Source organism: Pinus tabuliformis, chromosome 6, assembly GCF_031772625.1.
Source record: "Pinus tabuliformis cultivar Carrire ecotype Pingquan chromosome 6, CPIR1, whole genome shotgun sequence".
Taxonomy (NCBI): domain Eukaryota; kingdom Viridiplantae; phylum Streptophyta; class Pinopsida; order Pinales; family Pinaceae; genus Pinus; species Pinus tabuliformis.
The window spans coordinates 1,991,954,870-1,991,975,562 of record NC_142292.1 but is presented as its reverse complement, the minus strand read 5'-3'; the positions used below and the strand labels follow the sequence as shown (position 1 = coordinate 1,991,975,562).

General features: G+C 39.3%; 1 pseudogene; it reads left to right on the top strand.

The window, feature by feature from the left end:
* Positions 1-20,693, top strand: part of LOC149267223 (kinesin-like protein KIN-14F) — a 299,154-nt pseudogene that overhangs the window by 40,647 nt on the left and 237,814 nt on the right.

The window sequence follows — 20,693 nt, the reverse complement described above, 5'->3', positions numbered from 1 at the left end:
CTGCAAGAGGGCAAGAAAGTAACTCTGTGAGAGTGGTGGGCTCCTCTCGGATCTGTTTTCCTCCTTTATGTTGTTTTCTTGGTGCATGAGCCTCTTGGGAAGAATCACTGACAGTTTCATCATCCCTCTCATATGCCAAGTTTGTCTCCATACTTGCAAATTTGGAGTGAAAAATGATTAGTATGAAGAGATTTTTTTTTAAAGTATGAGGGTGAGTAGGGTGACTATTGTTTTTCTTTTGGGAAATGAGGGATTGACTGATAGTATGACTGTAAATGAGGGTTTTGATGGTGGAAGGAATGTAATGAGGGAATACAATATGGGGATTAGGGTTTTGGGAATGTATAGGGTTAATGTTTAGGAATAATGTATAGGGCTTAGGGTTTGGTAATAGAGAGTGAGTGCCAATGATTTTGGGAGAGGGAAAGAGGAAGGGAAATTTAGTGTAAGGGAATGGAGTATAGGAAGATAATCAAAGGGGAATTAAAACAATAGAAAACAAAACCCTATGAAAATTTTGCAAGACAATTTTAGAGACAACTATGGTTTAGTTTTTAGACACATAAATCACCACCACAGATGAAAAAAATCCCTTGCTAGAGCAGATGTGAGGCTTTACTTACTTGTTGAGAGGTTACTTGTGAATTTGGAGGCAGAGGAAGGTGATGAAATTTGATTTGTAGCTCAACAGGCAGGTGCGTAGCACTTCTTCCCAGGTCCGTAGCGCACGACCAAAATTCAGTGAAAAACCTGCACCAAGTGTGTAGTTCCAGGCAGGTGCGTAGCACCAGTGCCCAGGTGCGTAGCGTCAATGAAAATTCATGTTTTTTGCTCAATTTTGCCTCTTTCTTCCATAAACCCGATTTTCTCATTTTAGCTCACTCTCTTGCACAAAATGAAGAATTTCAAACACAAAGAAGAACTTTATATCCCCTTGGTTTTAATTTTTCATTTACAAACCCAGTTTCTAAAGTCTTATTCACTTTGCTTTAAAAACTCTGTTTTTCATTTTTGCGGTTTGACTCTTCTTGATCACTTGATGAACTGATGCATTGATGTTTTTGTTTTTGTCTGCAGTAGCTGGAGTTGGCAAGGTGAGCAAGGGCAGCAACTGGAACTTATTACATATAGAAAACATTTCAAATTACATAAATTTTGTACATAAAAAATATAAAACTCTGTTTTCACCTCAAAACAGGGTTTTGAGGTAAAAATCACTTATTGAGCATATCATGAGTGAAATTTTGATCTTATGAACTTATTAGACCTCCTCATGTGCCTGCTAACCGTTTATTGAGTTTTTGATGACCATGGTGGCAAACCCTAGACCTAATGAGACCTAAAACCCTAAAAATGATTTTTGCAAATGTAATGACAAAAAATGACTGTAAATGACCGGAACATGTGAAAATAGGCTAGCAGGTAAATGGCATGAGGGAAATTGACAATGAACCACTACCATCAGTTGATCCATGACCTAATGGAATGTAGTTGATCGGATGGGACACCTACTATGCATGCAAAAAGAGAAATTTGATCACTGATGGAGGGATGAAGATACCGACACTAACATTGGCTCCAATGGGGATGGTAGCTCCTAGGAGGTGCCAAGAACCACGGATCTCTGGAAAAGCAGACCAGTGCCTCTTCCATTAGGAAAAATGGAGTCAATAACTTCAGCAAATTAAAACCAATTACAAAGAATGAAAACTGACTCAAACAACCCACATTAAATAACCCAAAAACTGAAACCAGACATTCAACTTTATAGCCTTCACTTCGGGCCCCAAACTAAATGAATGATGACAATACAAACTGACTCTGAAACTATTTTGAAACTGACTAAAACAAAAAATGACTCAAGACTTACTTAACTGAAATAAGTACTTACAAAACTTTTTAATGGCAGCAGACCATCAAGATTTGAGGGCTTCAAATCATGATGAAAACCACCTGCCTACTAATGAAATATGCACAATCATGTGAAGTGGGCCTTCCAATGTAACCAATCCAGCAGATGGCTACATACTAAAATTCTGCTCTCACATTCCCCGAGCAGGTAGAACGATGTACATGTAGGCAACTCACAATAACAACTGAAACCAAGGCTTATGATAACGAACTAGGCAACATTCATCTTCTCTAATGCTTGAAAAAGAATGCTAAAGGGATATTAAAATCCTGAAGCACTAGTTTATCTTGAGCTCCAGCGGTAAAAATACAAGTACTCCCCTCATTCTGATCTGAAAGAACAGTTGGTTTCCTAGTGATGGGAAGGCATATAGAGGTATTAGCTTCTGCTATCTGAGTGTTAGCTGTAAATTCCTTGAGCATGAGAAATTTTGACTCGAATTCTGACATACTGTCTCTCTCAGGCTCATACTCCTCAATGTCATAATCAAAGCCTTTCTTAAACAAAAAACATTCTTCAAGATTATCAAACAAGATAGCCTTATCATCTTCATGAAAGAAAATATTATATGTTCGTTGATCTATAAATCAAATTTCAAAACTGTCATCATTTTCAACAGAAGAAGAAGTTTCACCCACACCTTCTTGACCATGTGCACACTCCAGACCTGCATTAGCTTGGGCTGTAACCTGACCTTTCAGGAGTCGATCTATCTCATCTTCAGACAGAGGAGATAATACTTTCTGTTTTTTTTTGCTCAAGCGGTTATTTTCTTCTTGAAATAACATTTCAAAACATGAAAAACCTAAATGACAACCCTTAATTCCCTGTCTTTTGAAATTTGAAAACATTGTTGATCATCTTCATATGACATGGCAAACAAATTATCATTTACCACGGAGTTATCGAAAGAATATTTTTCACTTACTTGAACAAAGATCTCATCTTGTTTTTCATAAAATGACTGGATTACCTCCTCATGAAGGCTTTGTTCTAACGAAATGAGAACACTTGGGTCAATAACTTTGTCTTCCTCATTCCAGATGATCTCAACAGTAGATCTCTCCTTCATGGGATTCAAAACAAGGTAGTCTTCATCATCACGATCTAAATCTAGATCTAAAATAGCCAACTTGACTTTATCACATTCTTAAGTTGAAACTTGAATTTCCTGCATGTTGTCTTCTTCTATGGATAGATCTGAAATAAAACCTTCTCTTTCATCATTTTCCATTGTACTAAGATCTTGATCCAGCTGCAAATTTTCGTGCACATCTTGATAAGTATCCTCTAAGCTCTCTTTATTCTGCTGAAATGGATTTTCATACAGGGCTTCCATGATCTCATCATCCATGAAGTCATCATCTTCATAATATTTCTCAAGGTTTTCAATAAAACTATAAACATGTCTACAACAGTTCTGAACTAAATTTAAGGATGGATAGGATTCTTTATACCTTTCAAAGAACATGGTATGAAATTCTTTCAAACAGCAAATACAAGCAGGCAGCAAACTTTCATACCAAGATCAGGCTTCACCTTCCAGAGTGGCCATGAATATCTTCATCAAGCAGTCTTCAGGAAAATTAACCTTCAACTTGTGAATATGCATGTGAAATCTAACCAGATGTAAAGCAACATCATTCCTATCATCATCTTTAAACATAGGCAAATTCCTTTGCCAATCTACCTTAGGAATTTTATTTGGAAAACCTGAAATGTGATCTCAGCTCATGGGAACATACCTTCTATCAAAAAAATCCATTTTGATAACAATGAATTGACCAAGAAATTCTCCAAGCTACTGGTTCATGAAGAGTAGAGTTGCCATAAAAATTCTAAACCTTGGGATTCTTCAACACTGTAGTCGCGAGGTGAATGATTTCAGCCTTCCGGTGTCTGATCGTTGTCCACCATCAAAAATCAGATCTGAACTTGATTACATTTGCTGAGGAACATAAAACTATGTTCCCCAGTATGGTCGCCACTATGTTAGGGCCTAAATCTACCTCAGGTTGAGAAAGGCAGGTCTAGGGTAACATCAAACCACGCTTAACCTGGTAGCTAGCCCTACCAGGTCGGGAGAGGGATCTATCCTTGTAAATCTCAATGAAAATATATCAAGGAAGGCTTGAGATGACTGGTATAAATACTAATTTTAGGCTAGGTATGTTTACTCAGAGGAATTTGATTGATTTTAATGATTGGCTGCTGGATCAGATGGGGAAGGCAGCTTTGGGTCCGGGAAATCAACACAGATTTCCAGAGGTTTTTGTGGGGCGAGGTAGGCAAGTGCTTTAGCACTTTGAAATGAGTGAAATGGTGAGTCTAAAGACTAGTGAGGAGCTGGAGAGGGCATGCAAATGTCATGAATCCTCTTCAAACGGTAGAAAACATTTAAAACTAAATAAACCCTAAGGTAGAGCACTGAATCACCAATGATTTCCACCTTTTACACTTGATTCATTTAGTTATGTAGAATAAGATAGATGATGGCACATATAAACATAAGATCAACTGAAATAATAGAGGAAAAACAATGCTAATTCACTTTACCACAAGAATCCCACAAAATGTTGCAAAACCCTAGTTCATTTCCTTGCCAAACTGCAGAAGTGATGTACAAAGTAGTTCAATGCATTCACAAGATTCCAACCTTGACAAATGACTAAGAAAGTACAAGATATAGGCATCAAACCACCTATGCTAGCCGTCAAGGGCTCAATCCATGAGTTAAGGAGCTGTTTCAACAAGATCTAAACTAGGAACTGAAAAATAGGCAGTGGAACAGCTTGCCTCTAAAACTATAGAAACTGATTCAATCATCCTCAAACCAACTCTAACTGGTGTATCTACCTCCTTAGGTCATTTTTCATCATTTTTACATCATGGTAAATCAATTTACATCATATTACATCATTAATTGACCAAAAGAGAAGAAAAAGTCAAACTGACAGCAAACTGGGCGAAATTCTGAACAAACAGGCAAAACTGGCAAATTTTTCGCCTATGCATAGCGCTTTTTCTAGGACAATATTGGAAGGCTTCCTGAAGTCCAAATCAGGTGTAGAATAGCTCATTGGAAAGCTTGTTGAGTCTAATTTCTGGGAAAACTTGAATTTTTTGATTTGGATTCCATTTTCCCCTCCAAAAATGAAATCTCCCAAGACTGCTTCCTGTGTGGTAAAAAGGTGGCAGAGAGGGCACTTTTTGGGTGTTTTTTGCCCTTTTGGAAGTCCAGAACTTGTCAAAATTTCTCAGCCATTTCTAAGCATGCACAAATTTTCATGATGATTCCAAAAATGTATACTTTTTTTCAAATGGAGGCCCCCATCAAAAGCGTAGTGCCGGTGGCGCTACGCACCTGCTGAAAAAACCTGTTTTTTGCTTCAAAAAATTCAAAAATGATAAAAACTTCACCAAATTTCTTGAAATTTGGCATGAGTGATCCTTTTTATGTGCTATTCTGGGCCAATTATGCTTTAGCCAATATCTTGAGCTTATATTTCTCCTTTTTGCTCCTCAAAGATCTCTTTAGTTTGGCCTTTAACCTCTTCACCCTTGTTTTGCAAATTTCATTCCAGGTCAAGTAGTGATAGGCCATATGGCATGACATTTTCTTCTCCTTGTTAGCTTTCTCAAGCAATTCCTCCAAGTGAATGTTTGCCCTCTCTAACCATGATTCCCGGTCAGCCTCAATTTCTTGCTCAAGGGGTGTCATTTTGATTTTCCTTCTTTTTGTTGCTTGCCTGTTTTCTCTAATTGTTTGCAACTCCATGATAGTTTGTTTGTCCTCTAGTCGCTTGTTCTCTTGCTCAAGGAAGTTAATGATCCATTTAGCCCTCTCAAGGTCAAGTGACAAGGCTTGGATTTTAGCCTCTTTTTCTTTGATGATCATATCTTTGAGTTTTGAGCTTTGAGGGCCCAAATCAATGTCATCCTCCTCAACCAAGACAAAATATCTGTCTTGCCCTTCAAAAGGCCCTTCATCATGCAATTTTTGCTTTCCTTTGTCTTGTACCTATTCTGCTGAAGAAGAAGGCAAAGCCCCTTTCACCCCAGGTGAAGATAGCATTTTCCTGTGATCCAGTGAAGAAAACGAGACCCCTTCCACCCCTGGTGGAGATAATACTCGTTTGGCAGCTGCAAATAGTCTCCTTGTGCCTTTCTCATAAGTGAAAAACACTGGCACACCTATAGTTTGAGTCTCATGAACATCTGGCTGGTCTTCCTCTTGAAGCATCGATGGAGTCACCTGAGGGCTTTTGAAAACCTCATGTGCAATGAAAGTATCCCATGAAATATTCAGCAAGCTTAGCTGATGCAAAACAACAATTTTAATCAATGAGAAATGGTAAATGCTACTGAACTGCTGAGGAAGAGGTTTCCTTTGCACATATAGAGCCATCTTCTCAATATTCCTGCATATAAAGTATGGGAGGTTCATCATCCTCACTCTCGTGAAATGCATCAGCAATCTGACATGGTATGTATATAGACGGGAAAACCTCCCCTCATAGGTAAAATACTTGATGATGAATTTCATGAGTGGAGCATAAGTATCCTACAAGTATTTGAAAGGAAAGACCCCACTGATTTGACTCTGATAACTAACCTTGATGTAAGGCTCATAATGCTCTCTACCCACATGCTGCCCCTTATTCCATTGTTCACCCACATTAGGGATGCCTGTTGCTGTTGCAATGGTTTCAGGTGTCAAGGTGAAAGAGACACCAGCTAGGTTCACCTAGCCATTGTGAAGATGAAGAACAAATAACCTAGCAAGCTCATGGTGATATTTCACCCTCTCCACCATTTCACAAAACTGGTAACAAGATTGATGTTTAAAACAGGTTACTGCTAGAGGGAAAACAAGTAACTCTGTGAGAGTGGTGGGCTCCTCCCGGATATGTTTCCTTTATGTGGTTTTCTTGGTGCATGAACCTCCTGGGAAGAATCATTGACAGTTTCATCATCCCTCTCATATGCTGAGTCTGTCTCCATACTTGCAAATTTGGAGTGAAAAATGATGAGTATGAAGAGATTTTTTTTTAAGTATGAGGGTGAGTAGGGTGACTGTTGTTTTTCTTTTGGGAAATGAGGAATTGACTGATAGTATGACTATAAATGAGGGTTTTGATGTTGGAAGGAATGTAATGAGGGAATAGGAAATGGGAAATAGGGTTTTGGGAATGTATAGAGTTAATGTTTAGGAATAAAGTATAGGGCTTAGGGTTTGTTAATAGGGAGTGAGTGCCAATTATTTTGGGAGAGGGAAAGAGGAAGGGAAATTTCGTGCAAGGGAATGGAGTATAGGAAGATAATCAAAGGGGAATTAAAATAGTAGAAAACAAAACCCCATGCAAATTTTGCAAGACAATTTTAGAGACAACTAGGGTTTAGTTTTTAGACTCATAAATCACCACCACAGATGAAAAAAATCCCTTGCTAGACCAAATGTGAGGCTTTACTTACTTGTTGAGAGGTTACTTGTGAATTTGGAGGCAGAGGAAGGTGATGAAATTTGATTCGGAGCTCAACAGGCATGTGCGTAGCGCTGCCTCCCAGGTGTGTAGCACACCTTTTATGTGTAGGGCACAACCAAAATTCAGTGCAAAACCTGCACCAGGAAGGTGCGTAGCGCTAGTGCCCAGGTACGTAGCACCTGTGAAAATTCGTGTTTTGCTCAATTTCATCTCTTTCTCCCACAAACCCGATTTTCTCCTTTTAGCTCACTCTCTTGCACGAAATGAAGACTTTCAAACACAAAGAAGATCTTTATATCCCCTTGGTTTTAATTTTTCATTTACAAACCCACTTTTCTAGTCTTATTCACTTTGCTTTAAAACTCTATTTTTCATTTTGCAGTTTGACTCTTCTTGATCACTTGATGAATTGATGCATTGATGTTTTTGCTTTTGTTTGCAGTAGCTGGAGTTGGCAAGGTGAGCAAGGGCAGCAGCTGGAACTTATTAAATATAGAAAACATTTCAAATTACATAAATTTTGTACATAAAAAATATAAAACTCTGTTTTCACCTCAAAACAGAGTTTTGAGGTAAAAATCACTTATTGAGCATATCATGAGTGAAATTTTGATCTTATGAACTTATTAGACCTCCTCATGTGCCTGTTGACCCTTTATTGAGTTTTTGATGACTATGGTAGCAAACCCTAGACTTAATGAGACCTAAAACCCTAAAAATGATTTTTGCAAATGTAATGACAAAAAATTACTATAGATGACCGGAACATGTGAAAATAGGCCAGTAGGTAAATGGCATGAGGGAAATTGACAATGAACCCCTACCATCAGTTGATCCATGACCTAATGGAATGCAGTTGATTGGATGGGACACCTACTATGCATGCAAAAAAAGAAATTTGATCCCTGATGGATGGATGAAGATACCGACACTAACAGGTCCTCCAAAATGGATGACAAGGACACTTGACAGTGTTCATCCCGATGAGCTTGGAAATCCAAGAACAAGAAATTCAACCAAGCAAAATGTAGGTGATATAGATGATTTTGATTCACCTGTTGATATGGATGTTTCGTATGATTGTGAACTAAATTTGTCTACAAATTTTGAACCAAATTCCTTCCAAGAAGCCACAACTAATGACAAGTGGAAAGAAGCGATGCAAGAAGAGTATGATGCCTTGATAAAGAATGGAACTTGGAAGTTGGTTGATCCTTAATTACGAACCAAATAAATTGGTTGCAAATGGGGCGATAAGAACAAGTATAAAGTTGATGGCTCACTTGAAAAGCACAAATCTAGGCTTATGGAAAAAGGTTTTGAACAAAAGGAAGGGGTCAATTATGAGGAGACTTTTACCCCCATTGCAAAATGGGCTACCATCATGACACTCTTTGCCTTGGTAGCTCAGAACAGTTGGAAATTCCATCAAATTGATGTAAAAACTATTTTCTTGAATGGATATCTGAAAGGAAATGTTTTTATGTTCCATCTAGAAGGATTTGTTGTGAAGGGCCATGGACATAAAGTATGAAAACTTTTGAAAGCCTTGTATGGCCTCAAGAAAGCACCGCGAGCCTGGTATGAAAAGTTAATTGAGCATATTTTGAAACTCAAAGTCAAACATTATGATCTTGATGATGCAACTTTGTTTGTCAAGAAAGTTGGAAAAACAGTTGTAATATTGTGGTATATGTTAGTGTCAGTCTTGTTAACCTGTCACCTGGATCAAAAAAATGCTTTTACCATGTTCTTTTCAGGCTTTCATCATCAATTTTTTCTGTTACTAGGTTTACACAACAAATTTGGTCATTGAATGGTCAGTCCAAAGATGGAGTCATTGTTTGAAATTTCACTTATGTTGGTTGCTTATCATACACCATGAAAATGGGTCAAGTCATCATCATCATTCCATTAGCTCACAAGGGTCCCCAAGGTCCACCATTTCCATAAAAAGACCAGAAATAAGTCAAACATGACAAAGCAACAGTTGAAGAATTGATCATGATTTATTCACACACTTTTCATATTTTCATGACATCAAAGGTTTCAGAAGAAGGAAGCTCCAGCACTCAGGAAAGCAAAAAAGCACATTTGCAATGGTAAAGGTAAAATCTGTCTTCAAAAAGTGAAATCAGTTCACAAAGGAGGGTTGGTTTCTTTTCTCTTTTTGAAAAAGTGAGGAAATTATCCCTATATAAACTCAAAAAGACTCATAGCCTTTTCATTCATATCTCATTCACTCCTCATCATCAAGCTCACTTGCCCAAAAAAGCAAAAAACATGTTTCCATAGAATAAATTGGCCAAAAATTGGAGGCACTGCGCATAGATACACTACGTTGTGCTTAGAAGGTAGGCACTACATGTAGGAGAAATGCACTGTGCTTTAGTGCTGCGCCTAGGAGAACTGTGCTGCGCATAGGACAAAGTACCTGAAACTCACCCAAATTTTCCCAAAATTCTAAATTTTTTCTTATAAGCCCGGTCAAATTTCTTTCTAAATCCAAGGAACAAGTAAGTATATCATCTCCCTCCATATTTTCTTTCCCAATTTCATTCCATGTTCATTATTTCTCAAGCTACTGTTTGTAGCAAAATTTCCATGGGAAATGCTAGGGTAGAAATGGTCATCATAAATTTTCATCTCCAAAACATGTAAATTGATATTCTACACCTGCACACATGTCTGATGAGTCATTTTGACCAGTTCACCCACCTCCAAACAAAGTTTAAACACTAAGACAAAAAAACCCTAGCTCATTCCTAGATTTATTTTGGGAAAATCTCATCATAAACCTTCTTGGTCTCACTTACAAGTAGCCACATTTGTTCACTATTTTCCTCACTCATTTCCATCAATTTTTCAAAGCCATCTCATCTTTCATAAAACCCCTCCCATCATTTTGTCAAGATCTCTCAGATATCACTTCATTTTCATTCTCACCTCACATCTATTTTCACTTCCCGCTGCTAGGACTCTGTGTCATCATGGAGGTTGAATCTTCACAAGAAAGAAAGAGACAACACAAAGGAGGGATGATTCTTAGATATGAACCAACAGATTGCAACCAAATCAACTCCTACCCTTTCATCAAACAATGCTTTGAGGATGTCCACTGCTTGGAGTTTTGTAAAAGAGTAAGTGAAGCAGGGTTTTATGAGCAATTGATAGCTTGGGTAGCTACACAATTGAAAGGAGAGATTGCTATCATTGCTAGTATTGAGTTTAGCTTCTCAGTGGCCTCCATCTCACTAGCAATTGGTTTACCAGACAATGGCCAATATTGGTTCAAGGGAATGAGACTAGATCTTGAAAACTACAAGGCCTTCTTAAAGACTCCATGCAGAGATACACATACTCACCTCATGCCTTTCATATATTTGCTTGAGAAGTATGCCCCTTTAATGAAAACCATCATGAGGTTCTTTACCTGTGAAGGTAGATTCTCCAGGTTGTATGCCTATCATATTCGCCTCTTGATGCACTTCACATCTCAAAAGCCACTCAACATGTGCAATTACCTGTTCAGGAGTATTTCAAAAATGTCTGAGAAGATACAGTTAAAGGACAAAGAGCACTCTCCAAGCTTGTTTCATCACAATCTCATCAAAACCATTTTCCTTCATCAACTGGCAGAGAGGGGTATGGCTTTGGAAGCCTTTTTAGAAACAACTTTAAAATGGCATGAGGAAAATGCAGCATCTCAGTCCCCAAGTGCACCAAAACAACAAACAGAGATGGGGTCATCTAGCAAACTAGCAGAGAAGACTCAGCTACCCAAACCAGAAGTGACCAAAGTGTATAAGAAAGGGCAGAGGCTTGTGTTTTCTTCTCACAAAGAGAAAGGGGCCAAGCCTTCTTCATCGACAAAGCAGGAATTGGCAGCAAAACATAAGGATACATTGGAGCATGAGTTTGAGCTAATTGATTCAAAGCTATAAAATCAAACCAAAAGCATGAGACTGGTTATCAGAGACAAATAATACCAAATCAAGGAGCTGGCGATAAACTTGGAAAGGGCAAAGTATGTTATAACATTCCTTGAATAGGAAAACAGTCAACTCAAAGCAAAAGAGTTGATCCTAGAAAAGGAAAAAGCTAAGCTAATGCAGCAAACCAGCAAAGGTAAAGAGAAAATGACATCAAGCGAGCCTGAAGCATCAAAGGTAAAAGGGAAAAGGAAAAGACCAAGAACCAGAGGTCTTAAGGAAGCTTTGCAAGAGGAACAAAAACAAATGTTGCTTAATGAAGACCTTGACCTAGAAGAAAGGATTGCCCTAGAGGTAAATCAAGATAAAGAATATTGGCTTAACAGGGTGAATGAACACTTAGAGAAGCTCCTAGAGAAGGCAAACAAAGATAATCAAATGCTCAGACACATGGTGCATCATTATCAAGCTCAAAACATGATCGCCAATGTCAAAGTGAAACAACTTGAAAACAAGCTCAAGGAGGGAAAAAAAGATCAAAAGGATGAGGGAAACTCGGAGATGCTTTCTGAAGCATCCATGAACCTATAAAAAACCTATTTTTACACCTTCCCCCCAATTTTGAGCAAATTCTAAGCATTTTGAGTTTTTTGGCAAATTTTGGTCAAAGTTCAGAAATTACGCTGCTCCAGAAGCGCAACACCTTGGCGCTGCACTTTTTCCTCAGGCATCCATTTGAGGAAAGGTCTACATTTTTGTAAAGTTATTGACATCCTCTAAAAACCCATTTGCCTATATTTTGCAGAGGTGGCTTATTTTTGGAGAAAAGTGCAAAAAAGTGGCAAAAAACTAGCATTCTAGACCATTTTTTGACAAGTGTTGCGCTTCTAGAGTGACCTTGGGAGAATGGATTTTTGAAGGTCTTCCCATGCTCCAAATTCAAAAATTAAAACTGTTATGGAAACTAGACTTGAAGGGATAGTTGACCGTTCTCTCATATTTTCATTTTGACCCCTGGAAGGCACCTCAAAATCAGCTCAAAGTCGGCATTGTGCTTCTGCACTTTTTGTGTTTTTATTTGCAAAATTTCACTGTGTAAAATTTCTAGTTTCTAGTCTGACTTGGTCAAAGTCAAATTCTCTATATAATGCCACACGTTACGAGGCTAGGTTATGTAGGCATGAATAAATTTATATCATAGGTTGTTTTTGATGTTTATTAGGCCTCATAAAAGAAGAAAACTCCTAATCAAACTCTTCATGAGGTGTTTGAGTTGCACCTTCTCACTCTCACCTGTTGGTTGAGAGAATCTTGGAGTCAGTTCCTCCACCAAGGAATTCGATTCCTGAAGGTGGGAAAGTGGTCTAGGAGAGTCTATAAGTATTATTTCACTTCAGAAGAAGAGGGTTGAACTTTTTGTGAAGGAGGCTTGCATTGTAATCATCTTTCAGCTAATACAAATATAGGCTGCAACTATTTTCAAGGAACTCTAGCCCAGTGAGTTCATGGTGCTTGTACTTCATTATTTTTGTTTTCTCATGGTATAAAAAACTTTATCTACATTATATCTCTTCTTTCTATGAATTCCTTGAGGTGAAATACCCATAATTCTTGTTTTTCAAGCTCTTTTATCTGGTTTTCTAGTTATGTGTTTTGTCTTCCTAAGCTAATGAAATCATGTTTATTATGCTCATTAGTTTCTTCCACTCTATATCCTCTATGCTACACTGACAAATACTCAAATTACACCATGGTTTCTGACATATAGCTCCTTGTTATGTTTGCTCCTACATTCCCACAGCCTAGACCTACTTGTGGCTCCAAACCCTAAGTTCAACAAATCCTTAAAAAACCAAATTTACACAAAAAAACAAACAAATACTCATATCTAGTCTAAAATCCATTTTCTTTAAAGTCATATCACTGATAAGAGACTTAGAGAGATCCCTCTCATGCTCAGTAGGGCTAGTTACTGAGCTGAAGTGGTTTGAGGTTACCCTTGTCGATTTCCTTTTCAACCTAGGAGATTGTAAGGACTAACAGTATATGTAGATCATCTTTTGATGACATGGAACAATGGGAGCTACATTGCATCTGTTGTCGCTTTAAATGGCACCTAGAGCACAAGTGTTTCAAGAGATAGAGAAAGCTTCCTAGAGACAGCGTCTGGGTTGATTGTAGACCAGTGCCTAGGACATCTTAAATATAGGAGTGTCTGGAATATTATCTGCAAGGTCTGTTTGCAGGACTCAAATTGTCACGTGGTTAAAAGATAATAAAAGGGGCTTGGTTCAATGGGCCTTCATTAAGGTAGAATTAAGCCAACACATGCATCCAAATGTGAGGGGTATATCGGGGCAATCTCAAAGAGAAATGTCTTCTTCGGGTGTCTGAAACACAACAATGAGACAATTTAATACTGAATTTGTAGTGATGGTGGAGAGGAGGAGAGGAAAGAGGGAAATAGATGTGTAGGGTTGTAAACAAATAGAATCCTGAGCAACCATGTTCTAGCAGAAATATGGAAGAGGGAGGAGGTGAAATGGTAGAAATAGTGGAGTTCTAATTAAGGTTTTAGGCCAGATATAACATGGGTACCATTATCTGCCAACAATATGAGTAAATATGGGCTAATACAGGTAATATGGGTTAATCGAATAACACAAATAAATCTCGAATTACTATAGGTATTGTAGTATATTGAATAACACAAGTAAATATGTAATATAACGCAGGTATTGTTTTCTATTTAGTAGCCTAGATAAATCCATGAATCAGAGAGGAACCAATAGCTTCATTACACTATTTCAGATAAGGGAAAGAAAAAATGAAATGAGATTTACAAAGAGGAAACATACTACACATTGATCTTCTTGGAATCACCGGGGAAGTTTCATTAATTCTTAGAGGGTCCAAATAACAAGTCCATAACATTCATCACAACACCAGTGAAGTCCCCCATGAATAAGAAAATAGAACCAAAAGTGGCATCTCAAAATTTAGACCCTACGGGTGCAAAATTCTAGAACCTTTCATAAGTGTTTCTCCCCCCTATTTATAAGAAGAGGGGGAGATTGGGTTACAGTTACAAAATATATCAGCCAATGGCCAGTTGTTCGACAGACTAGCTACCTCGGCCTGCGATAGCTCCTACTGCCCAAAAATATTTATAAGGATCTGATTCCTTTCTTGAAAACAAACAAAAATTACAAAATATTGAAAAGAAAGAGGAAGACGGAAATATGATGGAGGAAGTGACCCCTATTATTCAAAAGGCCTCTAGTCAAGCCACGTCTTAGTTGTGATGTGCTTCTCCTGCTGCTCGGTCGGTTCCTGTCACTTCCGCCTTAACTACCTGAATAAATCATTCTCAGGAGTATTAAGTGGGTCGACTGTAAGTGTCTGTCGTAGACTAGAAATGGAGCATGTCGTGGCAGCACTTTGTTGTGTATCGGAGTGGATCCCGTGAAGAGCAATTAAGTCTTCCTGAGCCCCCTATACCAGTTTACTGTTGTGCCATACTTCATTCAATGCTTCAGCTGCCGACCCATGTACCTTCAAGTCCATGTACCATACTATCGGGGCTTTATGGTAGTGGGACTTTTACTCTTAAAGGCGTTGCAAAATGGTGGGTTTCGATGCTCCTTGGCCCACTTTGGTGTAACCCCATATTGCATTTCTTCATTACATGATTGCGGGCTGTGACCTGGGGCCCATCGTTAAGGCGCTAGAGCCTTTACACTCCTATCTAGGGGGTTTTTCCTTTGTTACTTGGAATATTGCATACCAGCGGCTTATCATGCTCTGCCTTTGATGTCTCCCTTGACCCTTGCGATTGTCGATCTGCGGGGTTGGTCCCACCAAAGGTATCACAATCGCAATACGGGAGAGGAAGTGTGAGGTTTAGTGGTTTTCGAAGGGAGGCATGAGTGGTAAGTGGTAAGTGAGGGGGGCATGCAAAATTATATGAGAGGGACACGTAGCGGTGGAGCTCGGCGGGGAAACCGCATTTTCAGACGCACCCCCCCTGGCAATAAAGGGAAACATGGTGGGGGGGCCGAAAAGGCCTACAAGTTGTCGATCTAGCCGAAGCCAATCTGGGACATCCAAAGATGGGGATTTCTTACTTAATATGTTTTCTTTGAAAAGGGATGGACTCGATAACCATTTATATTCTATTATATAAAATATCGTGTTCCGGAGAGTTCCCACATATCGCAATCGCAAGCCGGGAGGGACATTGGTGAAGGAGGAACCTTTGCTTTTTGCGATCGCCAATTGCTAATCTGCGAGATTGATGATGTCATCAGTTCCATGTGGCACTTCCTGAGTGGTGACACATGTCACTTGGATATGCCCCCATAGGACCCCTAAAAAATGTCGAATCTGTGTGACACGTGTCCTCTGTATCGACATGTCATCTCTGTACTACCATGTCATCATTGTACTGCCACATAATCACCCTATTGCTATGGAATACTGACGTCAGCTGCCATGTGGTTTCATAAGGACCAATGGTATCCTTCCATGTGCCCCCTTGGAGGAGAGAGAAAAGGCCCGCCCACCTCCTGTTTTTGCGTCGATTTCCTTTGTTAAATGTTTTCGTCCTTCCCCAGTGATTTAACACTATATCAGAGCATTTCCACTTCACAGTCTTTTCAACCCCCGTCATGTCCAGAATCACTGATCGTCGATATTACGGGAAGTCCAATATGTGAGACCAATGATATTCCACCACGTGGCCCCTTAGAGGAGAGAGAAAAGGGCCCATCCACCCTTAGTTTTTCTTTGAATTTCTTTGTTAAACGAAATCGGCCCCTCCCAATACTTTAACACTAAAGGCCCAAATTACTGGCGATTTTCATCATATCGATGTTCAGTGGCAGTCTGACCCTGTTCTTGTGTGCTCCCCTATTTACCTGTGATCACTGATATGCGATATCAACGCTCTGCATCATGAACTGCTGATACACTATGTGCCATGGGCCTTCGACCGCCGATTACTATTTGCACTACCTTGGACCCACCGATAGCTAATCTGCGATATCGATGATCAGCTGATCATATATTTCTATGTCCTCCCCCGCTGCTGCTACTAGGAAACTGCGATTTGTGATTGTGATGAGCCTCCCTTGGTCTTTCTCTTTGTTTTCTAACTTTCAAAGGGAAACCTCAATCTGCTCTAACTTCTGATATAGAAGTCCATTTTTGGACTTCCATATACCATTGGAAAGGCTTATCACAAGAACTATGCAATGGAGAGGGCATGATTAAGCTTTGAGAGCTTCTGTGGCTTTGGGAAATGCATTCAAACTTCATTTCTCTTTTGCACTCTTTTCACAATTGCAAGCATATTTAGCAGTGAGTGACAACATCGGCATCGTTTTCAAGGAATGGATTAGAATATTTCTCCCTGGGAATGATAAATTTTTACACTCCCTTTGTTAGGTGGGAAATAGGCCTTCATTAAGGCAGACTTAAGCCAACACATGGATCCAAATGAAGGGGGGTATATCGTGGCAATCTCAAAGAGAAATGTCTTCTTCTGGTGTTTGAAACACAAAAATGAGACAAATTAATACTGAATTTGTAGTGATGGTGGAGAGGAGGAGAGGAAGGAGGGAAATAGATGTGTAGGGCTGTAAACAAATAGAATCCTGAGTTTGGGTTGTGTTATATTCTTTCCACAACTAGCCCACATTGTTAATCGGGGGGTTAGAGGGGGGGTGGAGCCCCACCCTTCGCTGCGCTGATTGCGTAGTGGGCGGTTCACAAGGGGTTTGAGGGGTGCAATTAGCCCCACTCTATGAGGTCCGGGGCAGTGCCTTGGAAAATTCTGGTTTTGGAACCTATGTTAGGTTGGGTGGACCCACCTATGGTTTTGTGCATGATTTTCGCACATGTTTTTGGACGCAATGGTTTTTGGTCCATGGTTTTGGACGCGATGGTTTTCGATCCATGGTATTGGATGCTTCGGCATGTATAAATATGTATTATAACATTGAAAGGAACATAATGAAAAATCAAGCTGGTAGTCCCGGTTTTGGGATCCAGGGGAAAATATCTGTGTATATGTGTTTTATGTGTTATTCTCTTACATTGTTTATTTTATGTGTTTTAGAATTCATATGCAGGTAATTACTGTATGGGGTTAAAACCTACATTTGGTATCAGAGCTATTTTGGCATCAAGGGGATGCCTTTGTTGCTGAGGGGTTTCACTCAAGCCTGTGGTAGACCCTATTTAGTGGGAGATCTGCGAGATCGATTCTGGTGGTGAAAGAAGATGGTGAGTAGTGGAAATATAGAGATCAAGAAATTTAATGGTCAGAGTTTTGAGTTGTGGAAACTCAAGATGGAGGATCTGTTGGTGGATAAAGATCAGTGGATCGCGGTAGATCTGGGTACTAAACCAACGGGATTGTCTGATGAAGAATGGAAGAAGTTGGATCAGAAGGCAAAGAGCACAATACGATTGTGTGTCTCAGATTCAGTATTGCTAAATGTATCAGGGGAAGCTACGGCGAAGGCTTTGTGGGACAAGTTAGGGACTGTACCAATCTAAGTCTCTGGTGAACAAATTGTTCCTGCAGAAAAAGCTATATAACCTGAGGATGAAATATGGAGACTTGGTGACAGAGCATCTAAATGCATTTAATATTGTGGTAAGTCAGTTAGCATCTGTTGATATTAAAATTTTAGATGAAGATAAGTGCATCAGTTTGTTGTGTTCTCTACCAAATTCATGGGATAGTCTGGTTATTACAATAGGTAGCAATGCAGCTGCCTTGCAGTTTGATGAAATAGTCTCATCCTTGCTCATGGAGGAGATGAGACGGAAAAATATGGAGAGCCAGAATGGTGATGCCTTGTCTGTACGAGGACAACCCCAGAAGAGAAACAAAAATAAGTCATCGATTGGGAGATCTAAATCTAGAGGTACATCTAAATCTCCAGGAAAACCTATAAAGGTGGTGTGCTAGAAATGCGGAAAGGAAGGGCACTACAAAAGGGACTGTAAATCTAAAGCTCCTGATAAAGGAAAGGGATATGATGATGCTCCTTCTGCAAAGGCAAAAACCACCTCAATTGAAGGTGGGGATGTGTACTTGGCTTCTTCAAGTACACATGTAGATCATGAGGCATGGTTGATTGACTCAGGTGCATCCTTTCACTTCACTCCCCATAGAGAGTGGTTCTGCGAGTATGAGAAATACGATGGTGGTGATGTTTTCTTAGGGGATGATAGGAAGGCTAGAATCATTGGTCGTGGAAAATTAAATTTGAAGTTGCAAGGTGGAAGGGTTAGAACACTTCCTGGTGTTCTACATATTCCTGTATTGGCTAAAAATCTGATTTCTGTAAGAAAGTTGGATGATGCAGGTGTAAAAACAGTGTTCGAGAAGGATACCTGCAAGATGGTTCGGGGAGCACTGGTATTGATGCGGGGAGTTCGGATTGGAACTCTATAAAAGCTGCAAGGTAGCATGGTCGTTGATGGGTGCAACAGTTCTGTGGTTCCTGAAAGTGGAGAAGAAAATCTAGTGGTCTTTGGAGAGAAGACCATGTTGTGGCATCAAAGGCTTGGACATATTAGAGAGAAGGGCCTTCGAATACTTCATGGTAAAGGTATGGTATAAGGTATGAGTAATAGATCTCTGGGTTTTGATTTCTGTGAAAAATGTGTATATCGGAAGCATAATCGGGTGAGTTTCCCCTCTGGTGGTAAGAGGGTGAAACATATATTAGAGCTTGTGCATAGTGATGTGTTTGGACCTGTGAAGGTTCCATCACTGGGTAAGTCTATGTAATATGTATCATTTATAGATGACTTCTCAAGGAATACATGGATATATTTCCTTAAGAAGAAATCTGAAGTCTTTGATAGGTTTAAAGAATTCAAGGCTCTGGTGGAAAACTAGACAGAGAAGAAGATAAAGGTGTTGAGGACAGATAACAGTGGAGAGTTTTGCATTAAGGAATTTGAAGAATTCTGTAAGAAGTGTGGTATAGCACGGCAGAAGACTACTCCATATACACCTCAGTAAAATGGAGTTGCAGAAAGAATGAACAAGACGTTGATGGAAAGGGCAAGAAGCATGCTCAGTGGTGCCAGGTTAGGACAGGAATTCTGGGCAGAGGCGATGGAGACAGCATGTTACCTGGTCAACAGATCACCTTCATCAGCATTGGAGGATAAAACTCCACAAGAGGTATGGACTGGTAAGAAACCCTCTCTTTCACATCTGAGGGTATTTGGATGTGATGCATATGTACATGTTCCAAAGGAGAAACGAACCAAGTTGGATAGTAAATCTGAAAAGTGCATCTTTATTGGGTATAAGGATGGTTTAAAGGGTTATAAGCCTTGGAACCCAGTAACAAGGAAGGTTGTGTACAACCGAGATGTGGTGTTCAGAGAGGTGAAATATGTTATTAAACATGAATTCCAACCAAAGGAACTTGAGAATATAGAGTTTGAGCTAAAGGAGGAAGAATCAGACTCTACAATAGAGGAGGAATCAGAAGATGAACAGCCAGAAACTCCGGGTGTGAGAAGATCAATTCGAGAAGCCAGAAAGGTATAGTCCATCTGCTTTCTGTTCAAATTTTTCTTTATCTATTTCTGATGATGATCCCAGAACTGTGAAGGAAGCAGTATATTCAGAGGATAGAAAACTCAGGCAAGAGGCCATGGTTGATGAAATGACATCTTTGCACAAAAATGAGGCTTAGGATGTTGCCAGCTGGAATGAAACCCATTGGCAGCAAATGGGTGTTCAAGAAGAAGACAAATGCAAAGGAAAGGTGGAGAAATACAAAGCTTGGTTGGTAGAAAAAGGCTATTCCTAGGTGCCAAGAATTGATTTTGGTGATATTTTTTCTCCTATTGCCAAGATAACTTCTATTAGATTACTTTTATCTGTTCTTACTGCTTTTGATTTTGAGGTATAACAGATGGATGTGAAGACATCATTTCTTCACGAGGATCAGAGGAAATCTACATGAAGCAACCTGAAGGCTTTGCGATGAAGGGTAAGAAAGAACTGGTATGCAAGTTAAAGAAGTCTTTATATGGGTTAAAATAGTCACCAAGGATGTGGTGTCAGAAATTTGACACATTTATACTGGGACTTGGCTTCACTAGAAGCAAAGAAGATCATTGTGTTTATTTTAAATTAATTGGTGACCGTGTTATTTATTTGGTCTTGTATGTGGATGATATGTCGCTGGTTGGAAATGACAAAGAAATTATCTAGGATTTGAAGACCCAATTGTCCTCCAAATTCGACATGAAATATCTTGGTCCTGCAAACTATATTTTGGGCATGGAAATTAAAAGATATCGGGAAAAGAAGAAGCT